Raw genomic sequence first — 14,709 nt, forward strand, 5'->3', positions numbered from 1 at the left:
ATTATCCGGGCTTTATCACTATGTCTACCCAAGTCCTGCACTATCCTAACACTATACTACATTTTGCTTGCACTATCTGTATTCCTACATTGCCCCTGTACTATACCTTCACAATTGCTATACTATACCAGTGCTATCCCTGTCTATTCCTAAACTATGCCTGACTATATTTGCCTATTCCTTCATCATTGCTACACTACTTGCACTATACCTATCTATCCCTGCACTATTCCTATCTATCAACAGTCTAGTCCCATCTATTCCTGCATTTAGTCTAGTCCTATCTATTCCTGCATTATTAATATCTCTCCCTGCACTATTACCATCTTTCCCTGCACTATTACTATCTTTCTCTGCACTATTACTATCTTTCCCTGCACTATTGCTATCTATTAATAGTCTAATCCTATCTATCCCTGCACTATTAATATCTATCCGGGCACTATTCTTATATATCCCTGCACTCTTCTTATATATCCCTGCACTATTACCATCTATTTATGCTTTATTCCTTTTTGTCTCTGCACCATTCTTATCTATCCCTGCACTATTCCTATCGTTCCCTGCACTATTAATATCTATCCGGGCACTATTCCTATATATCCCTGCACTATTCTTATATATCCCTGCACTATTACCATCTATTGCTGATTTATTCTGATTATTTCTAGCTATCCTTCCACCATTCGTATCTATCCTTGCACTATTTCCACAAATTCTGGCACTATTTCTCTCTATCAATAAGCTATTCATATCTACCCCTGTACTATTCCTATCTATCCCTGCACTATTCCTATCTATTGTCTATTCCTAGCTACTCTGTACTATTCTTATCTATCCCTGCACTATTCCTATATATTCCTGCACTATTACTATTTCTGCTTTATTCCTATCTACCCTTACACCATTCTTATCTATACCTGCACTATTCCTATCTTTCCCTGCACTATTACTATCTATATCAGCACTATTCCTATCTATCCCTGCACTATTCCTATCTATTCCTGCACTATTACTATCTCTGCTTTATTCCTATCTATCCTTACACCATTCGTATCTATCCCTGCACTATATCCTTACACTATTCCTATCTTACCCTGCACTATTACTATCTATATCAGCACTATTCTTATCTATCCCTGCACTATTACTATCTATCCCTGCACTATTACTATCTATCCCTGCACTATTACTATCGATATCAGCATTATTCTTATCTATCCCTGCACTATTCTTATCTATCCCTGCACTATTACTATCTATCCCTGCACTATTACTATATATCCCTGCACTATTCTTATCTATCCCTGCACTATTACTATCTATCCCTGCACTATTACTATCTATCCCTGCACTATTACTATCGATATCAGCATTATTCTTATCTATCCCTGCACTATTCTTATCTATCCCTGCACTATTACTATCTATCCCTGCACTATTACTATATATCCCTGCACTATTCTTATCTATCCCTGCACTATTACTATCTATCCCTCAAATATTCCTTTCTAGACCAGTACTCTTACTATCTATCCCTGCACTATTACTATCTATCCCTGCACTATTACTATCTATCCCAACACTATTCCTTTTTATACCTGCACTATTCATATTGATCCCAGCACTATCACTATCTGTCCGGGCACTATTCTTATTTATTCCTGCACTATTGCTATGTATCCCTGCACTATTCCTATTTATCCCCGCACCATTCCCATTTTTCCCAGCACTATCCTGAATCCGTAACTATAGCTAGATTTCCCTGTAGTAGCCCTGGCAATGCCTCCACTTTCCCTTTCTATTCCTTCAGTATCCCCGTACTATCCCTGCACTATTGCAGCACTAACCTTGCACAGTCACTGCACTATCCTTACATATCTCTACACTATTCCAGCACAATATATACACTATCCCTGCAGCCTTTTCTGCATGCAGCCAGCCCATCTCAACCTATGCACCCTATAAACTAGCAATCCATGACACTTATTATTTCCCTTTCGACAGTTTATGTGAAGCTGCCGTCCACTGAGACTGCTGGATACAGGTTACTGCTCCTAATAGGACACGGTGACCCCAAAGATCACATCCCTTGGTGCTGCTGTCTTTTCTCTTCATACTCATGTACCCAGTCATTGTCACATACTTGCAAGTTTAATTGAAAGTAATCCACATTGTGGCCAACAATATGCATGCATGAGAGAGAGAGAGAGAGAGAGAGAGAGAGAGAATATCAAAGCTGAATAAGAGCAAGGACCTCAGCTACATCTTAGTTCCTGCTGAACTTATAACTTATAGTTTGCATGTTGCACACTTATGTGTAATGACATATCAGCATATTATACATATAGCAGAACAGTTTGCCTGCAATGCGTGCAGTCTTTAGCCCCTTGAACATGATCCTTGCTGGACTGTGAAGCAGCAAGCTGGCACACAGCGAAGCCAATGCAGAATATTCCCCCCTCCGTGCGCTGGAGAATGAGCTAGCCCAAATCTCAGTAGGCAGCAGTAGGAAATCTCCCGTCCAATCAGTGGCCGGCGCGGCGGAGGCAGCCTGGGATTGGTGAGAGGGAGAATCAATGATCAAATAATCGATCAGCAGGGCGCTGGGATCTGCAGGGAGTGCCCAGGGGGAGAGCTGAGCCCTGTATCTCCCTGAGAGCCCATCACTGTAACCACAGCACAGGCAGCTCCAGGAGCCAGGCACATAGCAAATAGCCTGCCTGCTGCAAACAATGCATACTCTATATATGTTTGTATGTATTTATATGTATGTATGTATGTATGTATGTGTGATTGAGTGTGTGTGTGTATATATATATATATATATATATATATATATATATATATATGCATTTCACAGACCCATAAACAAACACACATGTATATATAATATCACAGAATGAATAAAATATACAATTAGAATAGTAACTGGCACTCTCTCTGTATGTCCATGCTTCTGCAGTATGTCTGTGACTTCTCCCAGCAATACAGTGTGTTTGCCCAGGTCACACATGTCTGTGGCTGTCCTGCTGTTTCTCTTCCCTGCACATAATTGACAAGAGAAAAAAAAACATATCTGCAAATAAAATTTGAAGCATTCCCCCAGCTGTTATCTCCCTCCTGATCTCAGTGATCCCCCTGCTCGGTGCTTCCCATTGAGGAGAGGAAGGAACTGTCATCGAGGTGTTTAGCCAGGAGAAAACAAAGTGTCACATCCAGACCCTGATCCTCCAGTCTCCCCATTGCCAGACTAGCTGGGAGACTATGGCAGAGCACGTCCTTCCAGCAAGGGTGAGGTTAGAGGGCTGCTAATATGGGGGTAATATCAGAAACATTTACCCCTCTGTAAATGGGGGATTGGGGAGGACAAGGTTAGGTGAGTCTGTATCGGTGGCTTCAGCTTTGGTGACAACAATGCGACTTTCTGGAGCTGGTAAGGTGAGTTCCTTCATCCACAGCTGCAACACCTACTGTACAATATACACTAATACTGAGTATATCTCACTGCTTGCAGCTGTCAGAATAAATATATTCTACTTATTAATAATCATTTATGTAGTTTACTAAATATATCCAATGAAGGATCCTGGGCATTATGATATGCATCTTATGCTATATGTTTTATATTGAAATATGTTTATATATGTACTGACTGATGCATCTTTTTGCTATATACTATCTATTGTATGCTATATATTCCATATACTGAATGCTGCTACTTATTCTCTATGGGGGCTGTTTGTACAAACTCTTGCCCAGTTCTGCATGCTGCAGGCTACACGTCTTGGGCCTGGGAATGGTCACTCCTGGGGCGATGGGCTTCCAGTAGCCTCGATCTGTTTGCCCAATACTAATTCTGGATAAGGGTTTTATAGTTGGTAAACAGTTTAGGGGATAGTTAGGAAAACTTGCAGCCCTGACACCTCATTGTAACACTGCCCATAAAGCAGCTATCTGGGCTGTAATGAGTCATCTGCAAAGAGTGAAAAGGTAAAGAGACTGCGAGCTGTCCCATTATATATCTGTAATGGTCCCTATACAGGCTGCATGCTGATAGCACAAACTCTATGGAGGAGTAATTAACCCCCATTGGTGTCCCTGAGATACAGGCTGGATGTATACTCAGTGCCAGTGATTATTTGTTACATTGTATCAGGTTTGGCGACTCTCGCATCCTGAAGAACTCGCAAATATCTATCTATCTATCTATCTATCTATCTATCTATCTATCTATCTATCTATCTATCATCTATCTAGCTGTCTGTCTGTCTCTCTGTCTGTCTGTCATGTGTTATACCGAATAAGGGGTAAATAGTAAATTACTCAAAGTTCCATTAGTAGCTACACTAAATGGGGACAATTTATCTCAATATCCTGTGAGAAAGTAAAATAAAAGAGAGAGTTAAGTGGAAAGGGGAAGAAACAAAGATAGTAAAAAAAAAAAAAAAGTAAATGTATTAGAGAGATAAAGCAAGAATGCTGCTGATAAGAATGGGAAGTGAGACTGGGAAACATCTGCTGGATAACTATATAAAAGGTGTATATATATATATATATATATATATATATATATATATATATATATATATATATATATATATATATATATCACACATACACACATATGTGTGTATATACTATATACATAGACAGGGACAGACCCCTGCGAGAGAGCAGCGGCAGGAACAAGAGACAGGCTGAGAGTTCAGGGCAGGATTAGGAGAAGAGAATTAGAAGCCCTTATGTACAGTGCTGTGCTGTGGAGTGAGCTGAGGGGTTTGTGTACTGGGATTCTGCTTCAGGAAACAAAAGACGCCCAGACCAGTTCAGGAGTCAGATGGAGGTCAGCACAGCCTATCCGCAGCAGTTACATCGGGCACTGATCACACTCTGCTCTCATGGAATTACATTTATGGAATAAACACAGTGCATTCATTATTTACTAAACACCCGTAGTGTAATGTCAGGCGAAGCACACAAACACAAAAGTGCATGGCACAATACATTCTCTTAGGGTGAGTGCGCCTGATACATGCCAAAGTGAATATAAACACACACACATCTATCTAACTGCACATCATACGTGTATATAACACACACACACACACACACACACACACACACACACACACACACACACACACACACACACACACACACACACATTTATTTATGTAAATATATGTGATACATTTGTGTGTGCCCAACGCATATACTGTGTGTATATATAGATATATATATATATATATATATATAAATATATATATATATATATATATTGATAAATTTATATTTACAAGTTCAAAATGTAAATGACAAATAAGCAGAAAAATCGCTTGCATTCTAATGAGTGTATTTGCATATTTATTGAATGCAAATTTGCGTGCTTTTATTTTAATACAATCATCGCACAGAACAATGCATCATACATTTACGGCTGTAAAAATGTGTATGATTTGATCATTATATTTGCATAAAGTGACAGAGACCCGAGTACTCCCCCCTCCACAAGTATCCTACAATATAAAGCAATGTGAGATGTAATGAAGCGCTAGATCATATGTATTGGCAGTGATACCCAACGTGTTGAAATAACATGTATGGGAAAACTTTAATTAACAGAGGTAGAAGATATATATTATTTAGCCTTTTATTGATATCAATTCAATTTGCAGAACTACAGACTGTGATCGGCTTTATGCAAATTATTTACAGGCTTCATTGCTTTTTGAACATTAGTTCCATATTAAATTTGTTCTATAATGCCATAAAGGCACATAGAAGACAAGCGTTGTGTTTTCAATGATAAAGAAACAATCCAACTCAGGCAATGGTGAGGATGAAGGCGGATTTGGCATTTTGGGTTGAGCTTTTGTGCCGTCTAGTGGACATTTGGGATAACTGCATCCAACCGAAATAAAGAAATCTCATGTTCCAAAGCAAAACAACGTTATGTCTAATATAGTCATTTTATAGCGCTCAGTATAAAACATAGCTAATATTTACTATTATTTTTTTTGTTTAATTAGGACCCACAAGTAAAACCTATCAATGACTAAGAAACTTTTTATCGACAACTTGCATTAATTGAATTTCAGAACAGTCCTGATTATGTGTAAGGGTGATTTCAGAGTAGTAGAAAAGCTTAAATTTGGTTCACACACCAAACGCCACATAATCGCAAGGGAAACCTCCCGCAAATACACGCATATTATTGTTCTGGACTATTTATATATATGATTTAAAATAAATAAACAAACAAACAACAGTTACAGGAGATACAATGTAATAACGTTTTAATTGATAAGGATTTCTGCGAATGAAAGTTTAGTTCGGGTCACAAACTATTAATTGTCAAGATGACCATGTCGGACAGCATGAGTATTAATTGCAGATATAGACATTTTAATTATGAATCAATGTCACAGTTTTAACATGGCTATATTTTAAAGTAGATCCTCAACAGGAACATGTTTAAAGTGAACGAATTGTAAATGTCCTATTGTCTATTTAAACCCTCATATAAAGTATCTGTCATCAGATCCTTTGGGTAAAACACCTTACACATTACATTTATTTTGTATCGGTAAAAATAAATCTGCAAAGTTCAAACACTTTATCCTGTTCTCCGATACAATGTATAATAATCGGATCAGCGTTATTTAATTGACTTCCAATTATAATATACAGAAAATGAATGTGCACTAGACATATATTTATATATATATATATATATATATATATATATATATATGTAGATATGTACACACACACACGTTAAAATGATAGGCTGTATTCCACATAATTGACACTTTCTGCAGTGTCCCTCTGCATAAACATCTATCATTGCAGTACCTGTTTGCAAGTGCCAAATACCGAATAATCCCCCAAAAGCAGTATGACGTTAAAACCACAGTGAAGGTTTAATCCATCGTTATGGAGAAACAACCTGTTTACCATAACATCAAAGTCACTAAAGGTAAAGTATTACCAGTATATTGTCGGAAGTGATTACAAGGAAAAGGCCTTTTGCAGCTTGTACCACAAAATATATACCTTATTGTACACCTAGAGCTTGGGGAGTATGGTCTGCAATTTCTACTTATTAATAACTCAATAACACAAATAATTAGATATCAGGCCGATGATAACAAGTTCAATTTATTTATACCCTATGTTCTTGTAGGTTGGTTTATATAATCCAAAACAGCACTGATCTGTCGCCCAAAAGAGCCACTTATGTCAGATTTGTTATGTATGCCCTATTTTTTAGCCTAATTATATTTTTATTATATTTAATTGGTGCGAGCCAGAGCTAGTTTTGATTCGTCCTTATTCCCATTTTAGTTACACCAGTCTGCTCCCGGTGGTACCCTGCCGCTTTGCAGATCCTGTATTACTGTATAGGGGGACTGCAGATCCTATGCTCTCTCAGTACTACATTATATACTGTAGTGTCTGCAGCCCCTATGCTCTCTCAGTATTACATTATATACTGTAGTGGCTGCAGCACCTATGCTCTCTCAGTATTACATTATATGCTGTAGTGGCTGAAGCACCTATGCTCTCTCAGTATTACATTATATACTGTAGTGGCTGCAGCCCCTATGCTCTCTCAGTACAACATTATATACTGTAGTGGCTGCAGCCCCTATGCTCTCTCAGTATTACATTATATGCTGTAGTGGCTGCAGCACCTATGCTCTCTCAGTACTACATTATATGCTGTAGTGGCTGAAGCCCCTACGTTCTCTCAGTATTACATTATATGCTGTAGTGGCTGCAGCCCCTACGCTCTCTCAGTATTACATTATATACTGTAGTGGCTGCAGCCCCTATGCTCTCTCAGTATTACATTATATGCTGTAGTGGCTGCAGCCCCTATGCTCTCTCAGTACTACATTATATACTGTAGTGGCTGCAGCCCCTATGCTCTCTCAGTATTACATTATATGCTGTAGTGGCTGCAGCCATATGCTCTCTCAGTACTACATTATATACTGTAGTGGCTGCAGCCCCTATGCTCTCTCAGTATTACATTATATGCTGTAGTGGCTGCAGCCCTTATGCTCTCTCAGTATTACATTATATACTGTAGTGGCTGCAGCCCCTATGCTCTCTCAGTATTACATTATATACGGTAGTGGCTGCAGCCCGTATGCTCTCTCAGTATTACATTATATACCGTAGTAGCTGCAGCCCCTATGCTCTCTCAGTATTACATTATATGCTGTAGTGGCTGCAGCACCTATGCTCTCTCAGTATTACATTATATACTGTAGTGGCTGCAGCACCTATGCTCTCTCAGTACTACATTATATACTGTAGTGGCTGCAGCCCTTATGCTCTCTCAGTATTACATTATATGCTGTAGTGGCTGCAGCCCCTATGCTCTCTCAGTATTACATTATATACTGTAGTGGCTGCAGCCCCTATGCTCTCTCAGTATTACATTATATGCTGTAGTGGCTGCAGCACCTATGCTCTCTCAGTACTACATTATATACTGTAGTGGCTGCAGCACCTATGCTCTCTCAGTATTACATTATATACTGTAGTGGCTGCAGCACCTATGCTCTCTCAGTATTACATTATATACTGTAGTGGCTGCAGCACCTATGCTCTCTCAGTATTACATTATAAACTGTAGTGGCTGCAGCCCTATGCTCTCTCAGTATTACATTATATACTGTAGTGGCTGCAGCACCTATGCTCTCTCAGTATTACATTATATACTGTAGTGGCTGCAGCACCTATGCTCTCTCAGTATTACATTATAAACTGTAGTGGCTGCAGCCCCTATGCTCTCTCAGTATTACATTATATGCTGTAGTGGCTTCAGCACCTATGCTCTCTCAGTATTACATTATATGCTGTAGTGGCTGCAGCACCTATGCTCACTCAGTATTACATTATATGCTGTAGTGGCTGCAGCCCCTATGCTCTCAGTATTACATTATATACTGTAGTGTCTGCAGCACCTATGCTCTCAGTGTTACATTATATACTGTAGTGGCTGCAGCACCTATGCTCTCTCAGTATTACATTATATACGGTAGTGACTGCAGCACCTATGCTCTCTCAGTATTACATTATATGCTGTAGTGGCTGCAGCCCCTATGCTCTCTCAGTATTACATTATATACTGTAGTGTCTGCAGCACCTATGCTCTCAGTGTTACATTATATACTGTAGTGGCGCCAGCACCTATGCTCTCTCAGTATTACATTATATACTGTAGTGGCTGCAGCACCTATGCTCTCTCAGTATTACATTATATACTTTAGTGGCTGCAGCACCTATGCTCTCTCAGTATTACATTACATACTGCAGTGGCTGCAGCACCTAAGCTCTCTCAGTATTACATTATATGCTGTAGTGGCCTCTGTGCTCTCTCAGTGTTACATTATATACTGTAGTGGCTGCAGCCCTTATGCTCTCTCAGTATTACATTATATGCTGTAGTGGCTGCAGCACCTATGCTCTCTCAGTACTACATTATATACTGTAGTGGCTGCAGCACCTATGCTCTCTCAGTATTACATTATATACTGTAGTGGCTGCAGCACCTATGCTCTCTCAGTATTACATTATATACTGTAGTGGCTGCAGCACCTGTGCTCTCTCAGTATTACATTATAAACTGTAGTGGCTGCAGCCCTATGCTCTCTCAGTATTACATTATATGCTGTAGTGGCTTCAGCACCTATGCTCTCTCAGTATTACATTATATGCTGTAGTGGCTGCAGCACCTATGCTCACTCAGTATTACATTATATGCTGTAGTGGCTGCAGCCCCTATGCTCTCAGTATTACATTATATACTGTAGTGTCTGCAGCACCTATGCTCTCAGTGTTACATTATATACTGTAGTGGCTGCAGCACCTATGCTCTCTCAGTATTACATTATATACGGTAGTGACTGCAGCACCTATGCTCTCTCAGTATTACATTATATGCTGTAGTGGCTGCAGCCCCTATGCTCTCTCAGTATTACATTATATACTGTAGTGTCTGCAGCACCTATGCTCTCAGTGTTACATTATATACTGTAGTGGCGCCAGCACCTATGCTCTCTCAGTATTACATTATATACTGTAGTGGCTGCAGCACCTATGCTCTCTCAGTATTACATTATATACTTTAGTGGCTGCAGCACCTATGCTCTCTCAGTATTACATTACATACTGCAGTGGCTGCAGCACCTAAGCTCTCTCAGTATTACATTATATGCTGTAGTGGCTGCAGCCCCTATTCTCTCAGTTAACTGTTGTATGGTGGCTGCAGAGCCTATATTTCAATTAGTATTATATTAAAATGGGACTGCAAAACCGATTGTCTAAGTTATTGTTACCTTATATGGGCTGTAGACCCTGTGTTCTTAGTCAGTTATATAATTCTCATTTATGGATCTATTTTAATGTTATATATTTACAATAATCAGCGACTGTAACATCCATGCCCATCTGTTTTTCATATATATATATATATATATATATATATATATATATATATATATATATATATATATATATATATATATATCTTAGGCACCTGGTTTCTCAGTTTCTTCTGCACATAAAGTTGAAGCAAGAGTGTATGCAGTCAGTGACAGTATTATCCTGTGGTGTGGTGTCAAACGCATGTCCCTCCAGCTGTTGTGGAACTATACATCCCAGCATGCCATGCCACAGATTTTATATAATGGACTGCTAAAACTGGCAGGGCATGCTGGGATGTGTAGTTCCACAACAGTTTGACACCACTGCTCTATTATGTTATGTGATTTATTTTATATACTGTAAATAAAGGCTTGCATTGGGAACATATTAATTGCATCCTTAATTCATGTGCTGCTCCTATTGATTTTCTCTTTACACAATGGCATATGAGCCACCTCCAAGCAGTGTGGTCAGCCCCAGTAATACCCCTTTCACATTGCAGCTGTAACACGGTATATTGCCGTTTTTTTAGTGCTTTAAAACGGTTCCAGCTGCAATGTGAAAGCTACATTGTCAATTTACCGGTTACAGAAAACCGGTATTTTGACACGTGTTAAAAGCAGGATCCTACACGTTTCTGAGCCGTTTTCCCTGCAGTCTGAACAGCTCAGAAATGGTATTTGCTACAAATGATAACCACACTTGATCCCCGCCCACAAGCAGGAAAAAAAAATTTAAATTACATTGTATGGCTTTCTATGGGTGAAACGGGTTGAATCTGAAAGGTACAAAACGGTATTTAAACTGCAATATACCTTTACATCATGCAATATGAAAGGGGTTTAACTGGCTTTTGACCAGTTTTAAGACACGATTAGAAAAACGGGTTGAAAGCAGGTTTTTGCAATGTGAAAGTGGTATTACTCCTATTGCATTGTGTATGTATTTGAATGATACAGACATGGCTCTGCTCCTAGTGGTGAAGAACTGCTTCAGCTGCTCCTCTCCCTGGCCCTTATTCTGATTGATGCATACTTTTCCGCATACTTTCGGATAGCGTCTTTACGGCGTCTGCGCATGCGTGGAGAACGCCACGCGCATGTTCCACGCATTGACTCCGTACCTGTTCGTGCAAATCCCGTACAAAACTGTGCCCCGCAATCAGTCTTGAAATATGGGCGTATTATGGGCGTCATGCGGAATGACACATGGGCGTAGTTTCAAAGTGGGAAAAACTGGGAGGAAACATGGGCGGACACGGGGGAGTACACTTATGTTGGGGGGCGTACATTCGGATAGCACTCCGAATGCACGCGACCAAAACCGATAGAAATGTGCGGTGTCCATAAGTCAAGTATTGCTTTGCGGAAACCACTCGGTCTTGCGGTAGCCGAACGGAACGCCTAATGACTACAAGCATTAACACCTGAACCCAATACAATCGACTCCTTTACTCATTACTCACTAATAGGACGCTTGTCAGTGCTTTAATTGAAACCATTGCTGCTTCAATTGCTGGAAGGGTTAATGTGTGCAATGCATGTGTTAGGCATGCTTGTAAGGATATATTGGCATCTAATTGATTCCAATTCCAAACAGGCATTTTTGTATGAGGATAGGTAATTGAATAAGTGGGTCATGTGATGTATTGCAGAATAGACATAATAGTTTGTAGTTTGGCGTAAATACACCGCTTCCGTGCGGAAGCACCGCTTGCCATCCGTTTGGATGCGGGATTCCCGTGCATACTCTGTAATACCGTGCAGAATCGGAGTGTTTCACCCGCACACGTATGGTTTGTATTTCGTCCGTAAACACGCCCTGTTCTTAAAGAGTGAGTCCGTCCGAATGCGGAGGACACGTGGGCGTTTCTACGGACGATGGCCGCACGCGGCAGCACACCGTGGCGTGCGGACCGCACCGTAAGAATTCGGGAATATCCGCACCGATCAGAATAAGGGCCCCTGTTAGGTAATACCCCTTTCACATTGCAGCTGTAACACGGTATATTGCCGTTTTTTAAGTGCTTTAAAACGGTTCCAGCTGCAATGTGAAAGCTACATTGTCAATTTACTGGTTACAGAAAACCGGTATTTTGACACGTGTTAAAAGCAGGATCCTACATGTTTCTGAGCCGTTTTCCCTGCAGTCTGAACAGCTCAGAAACGGTATTTGCTACAAATGATAACCACACTTGATCCCCGCCCACAAGCAGGAAAAAAACATTTAAAAAGACATTGTATGGCTTTCTATGGGTGAAACGGGTTGAATCTGAAAGGTACAAAACGGTATTTAAACTGCAATATACCTTTACATCATGCAATATGAAAGGGGTTTAACTGGCTTTTGACCAGTTTTAAGAAACGTTTAGAAAATCGGGTTGAAAGCAGGTTTTTGCAATGTGAAAGCAGCATAAGTGGTATATGGCCATCAGAAATATATAACAAGGCAAAAGTTTTTGTCAGCTCTCTTTGTGCATTGGTGTAACAGGTTTCCCTTTACTGCAGCGTTTACATACTTCCCCCAGTTATTTACAGAACTACTAAGTGCACTGGATACAATTTGTTCTCTTGTGAATGTCAGATAGGGGCTTTCTCATCCTTATGACAATAAGTAACCACTAACCACCAAAGGCATTGTAATGGCAGCCGTCACTTAGCACAGCAAGCACCATTGTAGAAACAAGGGGACATTTGTCACTAAAGCTATTATTTCAGGTGTGCTAATGGGATTAGGTGCTTGTGAAAATGGACGGATTAGTGTGACTGTGTCTCCCAGGTAGCAGCTGCAGAGGCAGCACACAGCCCTGAGGTGGGGAAGAAAGGCCAACGCAGGGCCAGCACCTCATGCCTCAGTAGGTGGGGGGTGGGGTCGGGGGCAGCCAATCTCGTGCAGGGGGCACCTCACACCTCTGTTCAGGCTGTTAATTGATCAGCACCTGGAATGAAGACGCTTCGCTTGGAGTCATTAGCTGGGGACATGTGTCCTGGTGTGAACACCGCTTGACTATAACTGATTTGATCTTTCTTCCCAGTGAGACGTTATTACAGATATCACCTTCTGCATGACTGAGACGTTATTTCTCTGGCTCTGATTAACCTCTTCCATGATATACTGCAGAAATGTATATATAAATAAAATGTCACATCTTCCCATACAGGGTAAGAGATGCTTCTATATTTTACCTTCTCTAGAGCTCAAAAGTTAAAGTTGATGACATAAATGTGTCTATTATATTCACCATATACTATATATAAGTATGCAATCTTTTATTCCATTCTGAAAAATGTGTATTTTTATTTAACTGCACTGGATCAGTTTTACTGGGACTGTTTTATAAAGGTAATGTCATAAAATATCTAAATACAGCATTATGGCAGCATTAAGCATACACACATAAATATGCTTCAAACATAATATAGTACTTTTTTTAACTTTTGTTGTCAATATTTTAATATATGTTTAATATATTTATCTTACGTAATGTATAATTTACTACTATAGTATAAAATCAATATCTAATGTAGCAGTTTTTACTGTAAGAATTTATAGCAAGAAGCCAACATTTGAAATGTAAACTAAAAGCCATACTGATGTTACACAGGTAAAGTCACATTATGATAAACAATCTTTGTATAATCAGTATATACCGCTCTACCTGGTATACTGTAGCACTCACACTGTACAACCGCGTTACACATATGCTGCATATTAATGACTTGTATAAAATATTAAACACACACACATATATATATATATATATATATATATATAAACTTGTTTGGCGGCCTGGCACTCGTCCAACGGGGTGCAGCTGCCTGGGTGCCTTCCGGACGCAGTGAATAACAAGAAAAAATACTCACAACAGCGGCACTCTTCAGGAACTTTTCAACGTGTATTTCAAAAACCAAAAACCAACGTTTCGGGGCCCGTGGTGCCCCTTTGTCAAGGTGTGGGTAACAGTAAAACATAAAACAGGTCTTACCTATATAGCAGGTGAAATAATTTCACCTGCTATATAGGTAAGACCTGTTTTATGTTTTACTGTTACCCACACCTTGACAAAGGGGCACCACGGGCCCCAAAACATTGGTTTTTGGTTTTTGAAATACACGTTGAAAAGTTCCTGAAGAGTGCCGCTGTTGTGAGTCTTTTTTCTTGTTATATATATATATATATATATATATATATATATATATATATATATACATATATACAGATACAGATACACAGAATTATTAGAGTGCGGTAATATAGGTTAAA

At 39.6% G+C, this 14,709-nt stretch overlaps 1 long non-coding RNA gene across 1 annotated transcript in view; it reads left to right on the forward strand.

Annotated features, from left to right (window-relative positions):
• Positions 1-3,252: 3,252 nt before the first annotated feature.
• Positions 3,253-14,709, forward strand: part of LOC146062482 (uncharacterized) — a 159,658-nt gene continuing 148,201 nt past the window's right edge. Inside the window, exon 1 of the long non-coding RNA XR_014471349.1 lies at positions 3,253-3,441. This is a non-coding gene — a long non-coding RNA (uncharacterized LOC146062482). The remainder of the gene's footprint in view (positions 3,442-14,709) is intronic.

This window comes from Crinia signifera, chromosome 3 (genome assembly GCF_055691185.1).
Source record: "Crinia signifera chromosome 3, ASM5569118v1, whole genome shotgun sequence".
Classification (NCBI taxonomy): Eukaryota; Metazoa; Chordata; class Amphibia; order Anura; family Myobatrachidae; genus Crinia; species Crinia signifera.